We start from the raw sequence: 16,014 nt of genomic DNA, 5'->3' as shown, positions 1-16,014 counted from the left end.
CGTCAGAAAGCAGGTGTGGTGACTGAACTTAATAGCGAGTGACCTGGTGACACTGACTGGGTATATCCTTGAATGAGGCACCTACATTCCCTGAGAGTCAGTTTCTTCCTGTAAAATAAGGATGATAATCCTCACCTAATGGTTTCACTACGAGAAAGAAATGAGATTATGTGCTTGCTTGCACATAAGTTATTTTTTAAGTGCACAATAGGAACTTCTGAGATCACCCTTTGCAAAGAGATGCGAGGAAGATCAAAGCAAGACCAGCCATATCGATGTTAATTAAAATGAACATCTTAATGCACAAATGTGTCATTTATCAGGTAGTCTCGGATAAATTTTACTAGCAGGTCATTGTAGACAGATTAATCATTTGATGGCAATTTTTATTAAAATGTATAAATATTCATGATTCCGCCTTTCTTTCATTATGCTTAAGACATCCACCGAACGAAATAATGCGTGGCTTGAATATCCAAGAAATGTTCGTTCAAAGGAGATGATGATGAAAACAATCTGACAACAAACAATACAGCTCCCTCTCGCAGGCGCTGCGCCAGGCATTGCACACTCCCGCCAGTGCTGGGAAAAGTCGTCGTCTACATCCCTTAAATGTATATGCCACACAGAACATTTCATTCTCTAGAATAGTTTATAAGTAAAAATGGTGGAACCCTTTTGGAACAGTAGATATTAAGAAGTTAATTTAAGGTAAATTAGTCACCGTCATTTGCAGCCTGCCTTTAGTGGTAGGAGTCCTAGTGGTGCAGTCGTTAGAAGGCGGGCTGCTCACTGCAAGGTCAGCGGTTCAAACCCGCCAGCGGCTCCACTGGAGGAAGATGAAGGCTCTTTATTCCCGTACAGAGCCACAGACTTGGAAACCCACAGGGGCAGCTCTTCCCTCACCTACAGGGTGACAACGAGTCAGAAATGACCACAAGGTTAAGGTGAAAGGCATGAAGGAGACCGACCACCAGGAGGAAGTTTCCAAAGTGGGTTGTACTAATTTCTTACAATATTTCTAACATAACAAACATGTATATTAATGTATTTACTCTATAGTCTGTATCGCTGAGAACATTTTGACTCTGAAATTTAAGAAAGATAGAAAAAGTATACACTAATATCCGCATCTATAAAGAAATTGTTATTTGTTACATCTTTGGGGAGGCTGCTTTTCAACATGGTAACATTTTATAACAAGTCCTGAAGCAGCATGAAGATAAGGAATGGCTTTCTGTGTGTCTTATCGCGGTTGCTTGGGAGACATAATAGATAATTTAGCATTCATATGTTTACATAACAGGGTCACTTCAAAAGAGTTGTCCCTCTCCCAATTCTACTAGCAAGTTAAAAAACATACATTCAGGATCCAACATCGAAACAAATACTTAAGCACAATATAATGACCACTGAGAGTCCATTTTTCTCCCTGAGATCCTAACACATCTCTGAGATGGAAATACCTTCTTCTGAAAAGCTCTGATGGGTTGCTTTAGCACAAAAAAATCCCCCAAAACAGATGATTTCACCTATTCTCTTGACAACTCATATAATAATGTCACCCTTCCAGAATAATTCTTCCCCCTTGAAATTAAGCCATAACATAAAATGCCTTGCTTAACAATGGTATAGTAGTGACGTGGGATACATGTACATATGTAATTTGTGTTGAGTTACAGAACTATATAAGAACTGATTTTTTACTTAGTGAAACCATCTGTCAACTATACACCTGATATTGTTCCAGTGTGTTTCCAGGTAAAATTGCAGTAAATAAATAGAAGACTCTGCTCTTAATAAAGGATGGGTTACTTGCCAGCTGTACTTCTTATAAGAAGGTGATGTGAAACCTGCCTACCCTGGCCTCGCTGTCCTAGTGAAACCCCCTTCCTGCCTTCCATCCCAGCCAAGAGCCTCTCTCAATCGGCTCATAGACTAGCTACGAAAAGCACTGCTTTCGAATGGAGCCTCTGTGATTTGAACATTAGTCTCCATCAGCGGTTCTTAGCCTGTGGGTCGAGACCCCTTTGGGGGTCGCCCGATTCATAACAGCAGCAAAATGACAGTGATGAAGTAGCAACAGAAATAATGTTATGGTTGGGGGGGGGGGTCACCACAACATGAGGAGCTGTATTCAAGGGTCGTGGCATATGAGAACCACTGGTCTACCTCTTCACTGCTTGGGTTTAGGGAACGTTCCTTAAAGGACAGAATCATTTGATTCCTATTGATTTCGGTCTGTTCCTTGGGACAAAGAAATGATGGCTGGTGCTTCAGTAGCCGAACTGGACCACGGGGCAACCTTGACGTGACAGGCCAGAGGAGAAGTCGGCAGAGCGTCAAGACAGAAAGAGTTGTTGTGCTACCTCCACACAACACTGACTTCCACTCGGGGTTTCTCAGTCGGAGAAAACAGACCTCAAAGAAATTCACCCACTGCCATTGGGGTTTTATGACGTGGGCTTAGACCTAATCCTAATCCTAGGCTTTTTTTTTTTTTTTTTGCTGAGGACAAACTGAGTGACAGAAGGACATGGGAGAAGAGAGAGGGTTTTCATCGTAGTTTTTGTTGGATAATGTGATATTTTGAAGCAGGTAGATGTATTACTTAGTCAGAAGTTAAACTGTGGTAAACGAAGAAATAAGCTATATTGAAATATTAGGAATTGTTATTGTTGCATTAAAACAGAACTTTATTTTAGCAAAAAGTTCACAATAATCTCGATACAAAATACTTATTTTTATAAATACAGGTAGTTTGATCAGAACCTCAGTCATTTCTTAAGCAAAATTGTGATTTGCATCAACCCCGACATCAGTGTCCTCACCTCCATAGCCAGGGGACCTTCTGCAGGTGGCTGCTGCCTGAAACTGCTTGTTGAACAAACAAAATGTCATAAAATGCATCGCTATTGCAAAATGCTCTCATCTGTATGTGCATGACAGATATCCATAAAACGGGATGTACGAGGGAGACTTTATGCAAACAGAGGGGGAAAAGATGAGAATTTTTGAGTGGAAGCTTAGCAGAACACAGTTATTGGTAGTTATTTAAGCTTGCAGGCAAACATTTTAAGTCCGTTTATTTATCTGCCCCAATAACTCATTTCCTTCCATGAGCATTCACTGGCTTTCTGGCAGATGTAATAATCCCCAGGTGAAGGGTGAAAAGCATATTTTGTGGGGTTGGGGGCAGGGTTCTTATTAAATAATCATTGTAAAAACTTTACCCCAATTCTCAGGACTGTTTTTACTTAAAAAAAAAGAGTTAAAAAAAATCCCCCCCCCTCCAAAAGCCAGTCAAATTCAGCAGTAGGGGGAAAATGTTCTTTTTAAAAAAAGTTCTACTAAAACAATCCAAAAGATTACATCTTACGAAATGCACACATGGTTAAATTTTTAAATTGAGCACGTCAGTAAATAACTCTCTAAGCAGGTGGTAAGTCAAGAAATTTTATCTACAGTTTATCCAAATGCACTGGAAGACATTTTTGTTTGTTTGTTTTATTGAAAAAGAAATCACCTATCTTCCCAAAAGGGAATGCTAACAATTATAACCAGCTTATATGAAAATTTGATTAGAATAGCTCAAATGGATTTTGCAAGGAAGGCCTTTTTACTGAGCAAATCCATGAAACTTTGGAAAGATTGATAGGGATGTATAACTTACTTTGTCAGGTTCATTTTTCATGTCTTGGTAATAAATGTTATTTTGATAAATAAAGATGATTTTCATTGCATTTATTGCGCTGTGATTTTTACTCAGCCGTGGTTCCTCGAGTAATATGAGAAGAAGGACCACAACCAGCAGTCAAGCCGCTAACTCCTGTTTCTTTTTAAGTCATTTGTCAGCATTTCTCCATCTGTTTAAGAATGAGGTGAAATGATGGCATGGCTTTCACCACATCATCCACAGAGAAAATGCCCAGGGTGCGTGTGTGTGTATGTGTGTGTAGAACAGCCTCACAATTTCTGGATTAGCACTGATGAGGGGGCTGTAAAATGCTTGAGGAAAATTCCTATCATCTTTTAATTCCATTTTCCCACCAACTTTTGGAAGGGCTCTTGGATTATTCTGCACGATTTGCCCCTCACCATTGCCTCTGGAACCTTTCTGTCTTAGGCCTAGTAAGCAAAATGATACCAATGAGAGTGTGGGGGCGGGGGATGTTGTACACACACAACAAAATAAAGTTGCAACAACAACAACTTGGGGGACTTCAGTACCCGCCCCTTGGCATGAATCCAGGCATCACGGGGAGGGAGAGGAGAGCCGCTCATCCTCGTTAGGTTGCTGGCTGGTGTCTGACGGAAGTAAAGCAAACCCGATGGAGCCCGATGCCGGGAGCGCTGAGAGCCTCCTGGCACCCCCAAGAAGGAAGGGTTGGAATGGTACTGGCTGCCCGTGTCCTTTTAGGGATGGGCTTGACTTGACAGCTGATGAATAAAGATACAACCATGGGAAGACAGCTTTTACATTTGATATAAAACTGTTGTCAAAACACTGTCCACAAGGTACATAATTTTCCCTGTCAAAGTCTCTGTGTGATATAGCCCTCTGGAATTCAAGGACAGGAAAAAAAAAGTTTGCCATTCTTCAAGAACGGCTACATTATAAGAGGGAAATAATAATGATCTGACTTAAGAAGCGTCTTAGCAAACACATTTCCAGAAGCGTAAGCGATCCTTCTGACATAGTATTTATTGATTTGCTCTCGGTCGGGCTGCTAATTGAAAAGTCAGCAAGTTGACACAACAGCGCTGCTCTGGAGGTACGGGCTTTCCAGCCCCATAAACAGTTCCCACCTCGGGAGCCCCCAGGGGCGGTCTACCCTGTTCTCTGTGGCTGCCAAGAGTTGGCATCGACTCCATGGCCGTGAGTTTGCTTGTTTTTGGTTTTAGTGCCCAGTGGCACTCTGCTAAAGACCTACCTTCTAGGAGACGCCGCGATGTAGGGCCAATAGCACCCAGAATCAATGAGAACAGCGGTTCTCAACCTGGGGGTCGCAACCTCTTTGGGGGTCGAATGATCCTTTCACAGCGGTTGCTCGATTCATAGCAGTATCAAAACGACAGTTATGAAGTAACAACAAAAATAATGTTATGGTTGGGGAGGAGGGGTCACCACAACATGAGGAACTGTGTTCAAGGGTCGCAGCACAAAGAAGGTTGCAAGACACTTAGCCGGTAATGGTCTGAGCACAGCAGACGAGGGAAAAGCAAACTCCCGGCCGGCCGCCAAGTGGACTTGACCTCATGGGGACCCTGCAGAAGGTTTCCAAGGCTTAGTGGTTAGTTCCCACCCTTGACTCTTCCATGGAAGTGCTCCCCAAGGCTTAGGGGAACTGATACACTGCTACTGGTGAACACAGTGCTTGGAACTGGTCTAGTGGACTGACATCCCACATTTGTTCTACACACCTCTCAGAGCATCTTTCTCTCTAGCTGGAAAGCTACAAACCATGCCAAAGACTCTAGGATTTAGGCTTGGTTAGTCTCCAAATGGGGGGGAAGCCCTGGTGGCATAGTGGTTACGAGTTGGGCTGCTAACCGCCAGGTCAGGAGTTCCTAAACATCCGCCACTCTGAGGGAGCAAAACGGCTTTCTAGTCCTATAAAGAGTTACAGCCTCAGAAACTCACAGGGGGCAGCTCTATTCTGTCCAATCGGGTCCCGACGAGTCAGCATTGACGTGATGACAGTGAGTGTATCTTCAAATTGGTCCAGGTTTACAAGTTGGAAGTCAGGTGGCACCCAAGCTTTGGTTGTTTTGGGTTGCAAGTTTGGCTGTGGGGTAGCACCGGCAGTTCCCAGGGTCTGGTCACTTTGCAGGTGCTGAATGGCAGTTCTGGTGGTGTGCACCACAACAGACACAGCATGCTCGCTTAGCAAGCAGCAATAGTGGGAGTTTCCGGATGCGATGGACTTCCTGAACGGGAGTGGCAGTGAGGCTCTGGACCAACAAAGGAAGCAGTGGTCTCAATGCCATCCAAATCCAGCCCACAGAGACGGGGATACCTATTTGTGCTATGGCTTTGGATATTGCCCAACAAAGTTCAAATGAGAGGACTACTTCAGTCCTCTCAGTGGTTCTTTAATCCAACCAATCATTATAAATTCATTCATTGTAATTTTTTTTGCTCCAAGTAATTTTGGTATCTGCAGCAGAGTTCACTTCAGCAAACATATGGCTCCGAAGAAACAAAATAATAAAATAATATCTAAAATCTACAAAGAATGGGCATTTCAGAATTATGCTCAGGATTAACGGGTGGTAACTACTTTCCATGACTCCCAGAGAGTAAGAGTGAACTTGGTGACTTTGGGATTTTGTAAAAGACTAGGAAAGTCTAATGCTTAACATATTCTCTTAGACGGAGATATTTAGATGGTTAGTATTAGAATAAGATCAAGATTTAAAACAGCAAGTAAGAAAAGAGTGCTGGAGCGAAAACTGTTGTGAGAACCGACTTTCTTAAGCAAGTATTCATTGCTTATTAACTCACAGTCCTGTATTTTATTTGGCAACTCTAGTTGGTGAGTGTACCTTATCACTGCTGAATCATCTTATTCCATATCAGCTGATGGACCTGGGACTATCTCGAAGATTTAAGATATCTACCTTCAAACAGAAAGTGCAAGCTCTTTGTGGGAGTTTTGTGCCTTGTTAAGTAGTAGAGGAAAAGGGGTACATGAAACTCATAGTTGATCTCTTCGGGGCCTTGTCCAGGGGATGCACCCCAAATTTTTTGGCCCTCGTTAGCCAAATCTGTGTCCTTTCCCCCATTGGTTGTCAAGAAACTCAAAAGCCACAGAAGAATTCAGTTTCTTCTTATGTCTCTCAATAGATTTAGTGTAAGCCATCTCAAATCCTGGTATGAGAGAGATGAAATATAAACTATGGATTGAAACAAGTAAACTGCCTTTACTCTCTGGGAGTCAGGGATGATCAATGAAATAAATGGTTCTGAAAGTTACACACAACAGAACCAATTCCTAATTTCTGGGCCTTTGAACAAACAAATCTGTCTTGGAAGAAGTGCGGCCAGAATGTTCCTTAGAAGCAAGGATCACAAGATGCTGTCTCACATGCTTCGGACATGTCGTCAGGGGCGACCAGTTCCCCGGGGAAGGACATCATGCATGGTAAAGTCGAGGGGCAGGGAAAGGGTCCCCTTGACTGGATGGACTGACACAGTGGGCTGAGACACAACAAGCGTGAGGATGGCAGGGCCGGGCGGGGTTTTGTTCTGTTGTACAGTGGGTTGCCCCGACTGGATGGCACCTAACAACATGTTTGTGGGGGAGCATTAAATAACTTTTTTATTCACTTCAATACTCACATAAGTTAGGAAATTGGCCATTCAAATTAAAAAACCCGACACTACCGCTGCTCTGAATATATTCTTGTTTTTCCCTGAGACTAAAAGATGTATTTTAGAATTTCAACTTTGACTTACCAAGGTTTGAACTTCATGACTCAGAGAAGAGAGCCGTATTAAGCGGGTAAGTCTTTTTCCTGGTTAAAGGTGTTTTACCGCTAAAGCACAGAAAGTGAAAACATGCTAACCTTTGAAATGTAATATATATTTGGAAAAACAAAATAAGTTGCAACGTAGCTAAATGTTGCTCATATCTAGAGAGAACATGGAACACTCTGGCTAGCAATTAGCTGACTAGGAAATCACTGCATTTCAATCAGCCTAATATGGCAGCTGTTTCTCACAGGCCGAGGAAAGCTGAGGCATTCAGCCTATCAGGGCAGGATTCGGCTGCTTGTTTCTTCTTATCCTTGTTAGACGCTTCCCATAAGGGACTTATTATTATCCACAAGAAGAAATAATAGAAGTAAACAGAAGCCAGAGGAAAGGTCCAGACTGGCACGCATTAACTGCTTGTCAACTCCGGTTTTCCTAATGAATTGCCCTGTTGCTCTGTATTGCACTGATTACACTACAACAGCTTCCATTAGTCACTGCAAATACAACTTAGTGCCACCTTATTTACATCCTATTGCAAATAATTAGCATTTCATATGAGAATCGTCCACGGCACTTCTGAACTTGCGGCAAGACTATTCGGCATCATCCACTGCTTGGTTCCATCACGGACAAGCTTGAAAACAGACGCTGTCCTCTTTAGTTACAACGGTGTCACCAATGAATTCTGCCATGGCTTACGTTCCTACCAGTATTGTAGCTGGGGTATCAAAACGCGGCTGTAATTAGACATTGAAAGCGTGACTTCCCTAGTGGCAGAACTGTCACAGAAGGGGAGAAATTGCTATTCAAAGTTTACAACAACGCAAACCTCCACAATTATTGCTAGACCACGAATGCGACCATTTTAAACAGCAGAAAGCACCTTCAGAAAAAGCCTGATGGCAACGGGAAAAGACAGAGAACACGATGCTTCCTAGGCTCCGATGCCCACTGCCGTTCTCTGCCTAAAATTTATAATTACTTATTAAAGCCAAACCTGATTATTCACTTGGCAAGGAAGTAGTTCCTTGGAAATGTAGCTGCCATACTTAACAGAATGGAAAGCCTATTCCATTATAAAAATCAAAGCCCATTTTACAAGTACATTAGCTCCAGAATTAAATATATAGATCGGCACACTATATTACTGCATCTAACTAAATTTACAGAAAGCATTTTGCGTGAGACTAGTTATTTTCATCCATTTATTTGCATGACATGTGGGTATTCGTACACGAACACACACATATGGAGTATTTTACATTCAACTGACATTTTCTCCCGCATACACATCTAACACAACAGGAGCCAATGAATCAATTCATTCCAATTTTGTGTGAATGTGCCCTTCCCAGAAATAAACTAGCTAATCTGGACACAACACCCCAAATTTCAGGCAATAAATAAACCCAAATTTTCAATAAATATGGGGAAAGGCAATTTGGGGACTTAAGAAACAATAAATAGGAGAGAGCAAAAGGTTCATCAAAACGGAAGTTGTGTACACGTCGGTCGGCGGGCGAAGGGTAGGGCACCTTTGGTGCCTGCACAGAATGGAAAACGAGGCTACGTGAAAGAAGCGCCACGAGTCTGCGCAACACCTCGTGACATGGGTAAGGTTGGAGGCCGGTATGCCGAGTGAAATCAGTCAGAATGAAAAGGGCAAATAATTCATGAAGCCACTGTTATAAAAACTTTTTTTAAAGAAAGAAAGGGACGAGAGGCCTACAGTGTAAGAAACAGACCTTGATGGTTACTAGGGGGAGAGAGGGGGAGAGAGCAGAAGTCAAGGGCTGGAGATAGACAGGTGTTCACTTGGGTGAAGGAGACAACAAGCTCCAACAAGGGGGAATGCCCCCAAATGATGGGAACACAGGGAATGACTTGGGGAGGTTTGAGGAGTAGTTGAATGTAAAATTGATTTTCTGCTCTGCAAACTTTCACCCAATTCACAATGAATGATTTAGAAAAAGAAGAAAGTAAAATAAAAAACAAGGACAACCCTGTCAACTGTAAAGGGAATCCTATTAATAGGGGACAGGAGTCACTCTTTCATAAATTTGATTTTTGCGCCATAAGAACAGGCTACCCATTACAGATAGAATTAATGAGAACCTGAAAATAATGGCCAATTTGAACCAGTTGAATATGTATAAACACTAGTGAAATATAGCACGGAACAGGAAAAATGTGTACAGTGAGGAAGTACTGTTATTATACTGTATACATACACTGGTTTATTACAAAGGAAATGAGTTAAAACACGTTTCTGTGATGCATGGATAGCTGCCGACAGGTTCTCTCAGTCACATATTGTCTTGGTCTCCTTGGGCTGCCTTCAATTAAAGCAATGACTTCCAAGTGAGATGTGGGCCAGTCAAGGCACGGAGATCAGCAAAGAAGGCAGAGCAACTGTTTTTGGGGATTCCAAATGACTAGTCTAGATACATTTCCTTAGAAAACACAGGACAATCATAAAGGCTTGTTAGAAAGAAGTTTTAAGAAAATGAAAAATTATACTAGTGAGAAAAAGGCCAGGAAAATTGTGCCAATAGTTTTTGTTCCATCACCAATGATGCACGTGGCTCATTTTTTCAGGGTAACAAGAGCTGCCCTTTAAGAAGTCTGCTGATAAACCCTGCCCCATCCGCCCTACAGCCATGATCTCTCCTTTTCATACTTTGTTTCTTCATACAAGCGTCAAGAACATAGAGAAGGAACACAGCTTTGGGTCACGCCAGATGCCCAAGCTGCCGGGGTGGTGTGGTGCGATGCGGGGTGGTGTGGTGTGGTGTGGGGCGGGGTGGGTGGTGCTTGGTGGGGTGGTGTGGGGTGGTAGGGTGCGGGGTGGTGTGTGGTGCGGGGTGGTGTGGGGTAGGGTGGTGTGGTGTGGTAGGGTGCGGGGTGGTGTGTGGTGCGGTGTGGTGCAGTGTGGTGTGTGGGGGGGTGTTTTGGTGCAGGGTGGAGTGGTACGGGGTGGTGTGGGGTGGTGTGGTGTGGTGCAGGGTGGTGTGGTGCGGGGTGGGGGTGTGGTGTGGTGTGGTGTGGTGCGGGGTGGTGTGGTGCGGTGTGGGGTGGGTGGTGCGGGGAGGTGTGGTGTGGTGCGGTGCGGGGTGGGTGGTGTGGGGTGGTGTGGTGCGGGGTGGGGGGGTGGTGTGGTGTGGTGCAGGGGTGGGGAGGGTGGTGTTGTGGTGCGGGGTGTTGTGGTGTGGTGCGGGGTGGTGCGGTGTGGGGTGGTGTGGTGCGGTGTGCTGTGGTGTGGGGTGCTGTGCTGTGGTGTGCTGTGGGGTGCTGTGCTGGGGTGTGCTGTGGGGTGGGGTGGTGTGGTGGAAAGCAAAGCGCACGGACTGCCTGGCAGCCCATTTGTGGGATACAATCATCGCCTCAAGAAGAGCACACGACTTGATGGAGCCTCTGTCAAGAACAATCACTGCACAACTGGATCATTTTACTTAAACACTTCTATGATTTTAGAGCAATATTTTTACATACTCACGTATAAACACGGGCGAATATAAACTAGGGTATCTAATTATTTTACCAGTTTAATTTGTAGAGGAATATTAGTTCATAAAATGAAGCCAATACCCTTGTAGATCTGCAGTTTCCTGTATCTCTAAAAGTAGAAAAGAGAACCACGAGGAAGGACCTGTGCACAGGTCCAGAAGGCAGCACGCATCAGGAGGAGGAACAGGAATTCCAGAGCAGAGTTGTCAGAGAACTGAGAAGTCAGTGTGTGGAGAGGAGAGCTGCATGTGCAGCCTGAACCCATCCTAGTCGTTGGGCGTCAGCACTGCTGGGCGGCCACAGTGATAATAACGACGCAAGTCACAGGTAGAACAAGAGCCTGGTAGCTGAACTGGAAGACTACTTGTATATGACATCACTCTGCAGACTAGCCATTGCCACTATGGACATTTATTTAAGTTCACTTGTGCTATCTACAAAACGGACATGCAATGACCATCTACTTTACAGAGACACGGTGATGACCAAGTGAAGCGATGCTTGTGGACTACGCAGTACGTACGTAACGGTGCCATAAATTGAAATAGTGTCTCTGCAGTCAGGGCTGTCTCTTCTCATTGTCCTTATTCAGTGTGCACGCCGAAGACAATCACCAGAGAAACTGGCTAACAGGAAGAAGAATGTGGCATCAGGATTGGAGGGAGGCTTATTGGCAAGCTGCGCACAGACCTGATCTTGCTTTCTGAAAGTGGGGAGGATTGGAAGCACTTGCTGATGAAGATCAAGGATCAGTGTTCTAATGTAAGGAAGACCCAAATCCTCACAATTGGGCCCAGAGGTAGCATCATGATAAACAGAGAGAAGATCGAAGTTATCAAGAATTTGTCTTGCTCTAGCTCTATATAATGCTCACAAAAGCAGCAATCAAGAGATCAAAAGCCGGGGTGCACAGGACCTCTTTAGAGTACTGTAAAGCGAGAGCGTTAGTTGGTGACTAAGTTGTTGGTCCCTGACCCAAGCCATGGCGTTTTCAATTGCCTCACCTGCTTTTGAAATTCAGGACCATGAGAAAAACGGATAGCTCTGAATCGTGGTGCTGCCGGCACATGGGCTGCTGAAAGCACAAACCGGGCTGTCCTTCAGGAGGTCAGGCCAGAGTGACCTCGGAGGCAGGGAGGGCGAGAATTTGTCTCAAGCACCTTGGCCACGTCTTCAGGAGAGACGGGTCCCTGTGGAGAGGACCTCAGGTCTGGTGAGGTGGCGGGGCAGTGAAAAAGAGGAAGGTCCTCAGGAAGATGGACGGACAGACACTGCAACGAGGGCTTCAAACACGGGCGCCGTTGCGAGGACGGCGCGGGAATGGGCGGTGTTTTGTTCTGCTGTGCCGAGAGTGTACATGGGTTGGAACTAACTCCATGGCACCTAACAAAAAACATCATTGCTGTCAGCAACAAACCAAAATGCTTTACCTTCTCCAAAAGTGCACCGGGGGCTGATCCCAGCCCCGCTCCCTAACTTCTTTGTTGCTCATGATTCATTCACCCCCACGTTGTCAACATGGCCCTCTTGCTTGTTGCTCTACGTCTCGGTCTCAACGCACTAACAATTCTTGCTCCTGAGTTTTGCTGGGTGGTTCTGGGTCTTTCGTTTGTAACGGCTCTCAAATGCTAATATCTAAGAAAGGTTTCTGCCATTTGTTACGACCCCTCATTTGTTTCCTTCATAGCATTTTCATAAACTGAAATGGCTCTCTTTACTTACTCACTTGCTATTTCTCTTCCCACAGAATGAGGTGAACCTTTTAAGAACTACCAGAGCAGGGGTAGGTCTAGCTCAACACAAAGAGCAGAGGCTTCTGAGAGCTGCACAATGAACATCTGCCGAATGCATGTCTCAGCAGTAAACCACAACGCAATGAAGAAGCTAGGTTTTATATCCAGCAGAAAATTGTTTTCTAAACTCAAGTGTTTAATTCTGATTAATGTCCCATACGTTTCAAATAAAATAAAATCCAATCATGTAATTATATTAAGAAAGAATATTCAGGACACTGAGATAAGCAACAGGACCACAACAAAAAAGAAAGCTGTTTTGATAAATATTAAGCAATCTAATTAGACAGCTACCATACCTACCTCGGTACAATATTTCTGACCTGCAAATTGCGCCTCCACACTAAAAAGGCAGCTCTGTAATTACACCAATCACCACAGTCTAAAAGCTTAGAAACAGAATGAGTCAATCAAAATGAAAGACATAATTGCCATCTTCATACAAGGTGGCTTGTTATCGACAGGCCAATAGAGTTATTCAATGAAACAAGAAAGAAACAGAAAGAATTATTCAAGTTGCTTAGCTTTATACAGTTGAAGTGGAAAGGAGAAAATAATAATTTAAAAAGTCTCTATCTCAATTGAGAAAGATTTCCATCGGCTTTGCTTCTGGAGTACTGGGTTTGGAAGATTTCTCACGTCGAGTTGGCTTACCGACCCTGTCAGAATCCTAGTGTTTGTTTCCCTAGGTCTCCTTTTCTGAGAACTGATCCACTGGGTTAAACTACACTGCATCTTTGTGGGATTTCAGATTTATTTAGAGCTGGGCGGCGGGGAACATCAGGTCCTCAGGCTCCATAGGGCCTCTGAAACCATCAATTATCAGATAACATCGCAACCTCACCAAAGGGCAGCAGTTCTAGCTATCAAATAGGCACAATTTAATTAAAAGGAGCAGTATGATCCTTGAATGATGCCATAAATATCCAAATGGTCCTTGTCAAAAAAAAAGGTTCTCCACCCTTGATTTACAACAACATAATAGTGTTCTCATAGCCAAAGTGAGTTAACAAACTTCAACTCTGATCCTATTATTCTGTAAGATTTGATTCATCCTATTTTATCTACACAGAATTCTACTGTGACACCTTCCCCAAAAGATTATCTTCTGGGGGAAAAAAAAGTGTTTACTTTTCTCCACTCCTTCAAAATTGAACTCAAATTACATTGTTCTAGTCTTTCTAGTCTGTTCATAGTCTTATTGTTAGTATTTATTTATAATTCTGTTTGTTGTAAGCTGGGAGTAAGGGAGCTTACTGTTAGTGATGTAATATATGCCTGTTGTGTTAGTCTACTTTACATTTCAGTCTATAAGCTCAGCATGAGGTCTAATTTCACGTATTTCTCAATAAGTATACATTTGGATTTGACATTATTTTATTTCTTTTGATACTGGACACTTCTCGGTTTTGTCTTTAGTTTCCTCATCAATAATATGAGAAAATTAGGATAAAACAATGTCTTCCAAACTGTAGGTTTATGAAAATTGTCTCCAGGGTGGCTTTTAAAGTGCAGCATAGTAGATTGAAACAGTGGAAAATAACCATCTGAGTAATGAGAAATGGTAGGTGGAAGTGTGTCAGTATCGGAGCCCTGGTGGCATCGTGGGTGACGTGTTGGGCAGCTAACCACAAGAGCGGGGGTTTGAAACTCCCAGCGGCTGCAGGAGAGCAAGCTGAGGCTCTGTACTCCTGGAAAGGGTTCCTCTGGGGAACCCGCGGGAGCAGTTCTACCCTGTCCTCTAGGGGGTGGCTATGTGTCAGAATGGTCTCAATAGCAATGAGTTAAGCTTTTTTGTTTATATATATGCTTTTTTAATTAATTGGTATTTAATGCATCTATCATATCATTCCATAGTTGAGTCACGTCAAGGAGAAGTGTACACTTGCTACCATAATCAGTACATAGGCTCCTTGATATCGTCTCTCCTTTACCCACCCACCCCACCACTGTACACACCCTCCTGCAAAACCTTTATTCTACTTGCTGCCTCCACAAGTTCATCGATCCTTGGTTCCATTTACTGAAAAATGGAAAAGCATGCAACACAGCTTCAAGAGGGTGACCTCCAGTGGCATAACACCTTTGAGATACTCCCTAATAGGAGCAGACAAAAACCAAACTAAACAACACAAATCAGAATATGGACAATATTGATATGGTCATGTATGTATGTAGTGGGCCGTAACCTAATGTGTTTTCCTAAAGTTGTGTCCCAGCTGGTAAGCCAGGGCTACCTTATGTTCTCCTGTCACTGCTCATTGAATTGCATGCAAACATATACATTTCCTGAAGAAAAAGAGCACCGGGGAGGAAGCACTCACATTCCAGCCAAACGCCTGTGGTTCGAACTCCCCAGCCGTCCCACTCGAGAAAAACATGGCCGTCCACAGGCAAGCACAGCCCCCTGTCGTGCCGCTCTCAGAATCAACTTGACGGCAATGGGCCTGGGATTGGCTGCACTCAAAGGAGACTATTAAGCACGTAATAAATATAGAAATGCTTGTAGGTTAGCAAGACATTCAAGGAATCGATTCCTAGTAATTTCTTTTTCTGAAAACAAAAACAAAGTCTGCAAAGTCAGAACTGAATTTCCAAAAGCCTTTTGAATCAAGAACATCCATAACTAAGTATATTTATTCAGAGGAAAATAACAAATGCTAAATAAAAATAAAACCACAAATGCTATTATTGAAAAATTGTTTAACATAAATCCTATGATCTTACTGTAAATTATGAAATAAAATATCTCTAAGTTCAAATATCTAGAAGTTTTCTTAAAAGAAATATGTATCTGACAAATTCTCTACATATAGCATTTGAAGAATGACAGTCAGATTGTGTCTATTTCTATTCAATTTAAAATCTTCTGGACTTTTCAGCATCATAATGTCTTCGGTTTCTGGAATGTTGCATAAGAACAAAAAACTCCGAAGCACACATTCACTCTACTCTCAGTTCATTACCAAGCTCAACAGGTTGAAGTGATATTCAGTGGAACCCAGGTGCTGTCCACAGCACATCCTTTTCCTGTTCTCCAACCACGGTTGGCTTTATTAAGTGAGTACATGTTCTTTCGAGTGTGAGCTGTTCCCACTGTGTTGCCACCTGTGGAGATGCTCAGAGAAAATGTTTCCCTTGATTGGCCTGTATCAAAATCTGTTTATATTCAAAGTTGGCATAACTGGTATAAAAACCAAGTTGCTATATATATCACACGCACACACTCAT

General features: G+C 43.2%; 1 protein-coding gene across 2 annotated transcripts in view; it reads right to left on the bottom strand.

The window, feature by feature from the left end:
* The window catches only part of DIAPH3 (diaphanous related formin 3), a 576,438-nt gene that overhangs the window by 65,024 nt on the left and 495,400 nt on the right, over positions 1 to 16,014 (bottom strand). The window lies entirely within an intron of this gene.

This window comes from Tenrec ecaudatus, chromosome 11 (assembly GCF_050624435.1).
Source record: "Tenrec ecaudatus isolate mTenEca1 chromosome 11, mTenEca1.hap1, whole genome shotgun sequence".
Lineage (NCBI taxonomy): Eukaryota > Metazoa > Chordata > Mammalia > Afrosoricida > Tenrecidae > Tenrec > Tenrec ecaudatus.
The sequence above is the reverse complement of the archived record's forward strand: the minus strand, read 5'-3'. Positions and strand labels throughout refer to the sequence as shown.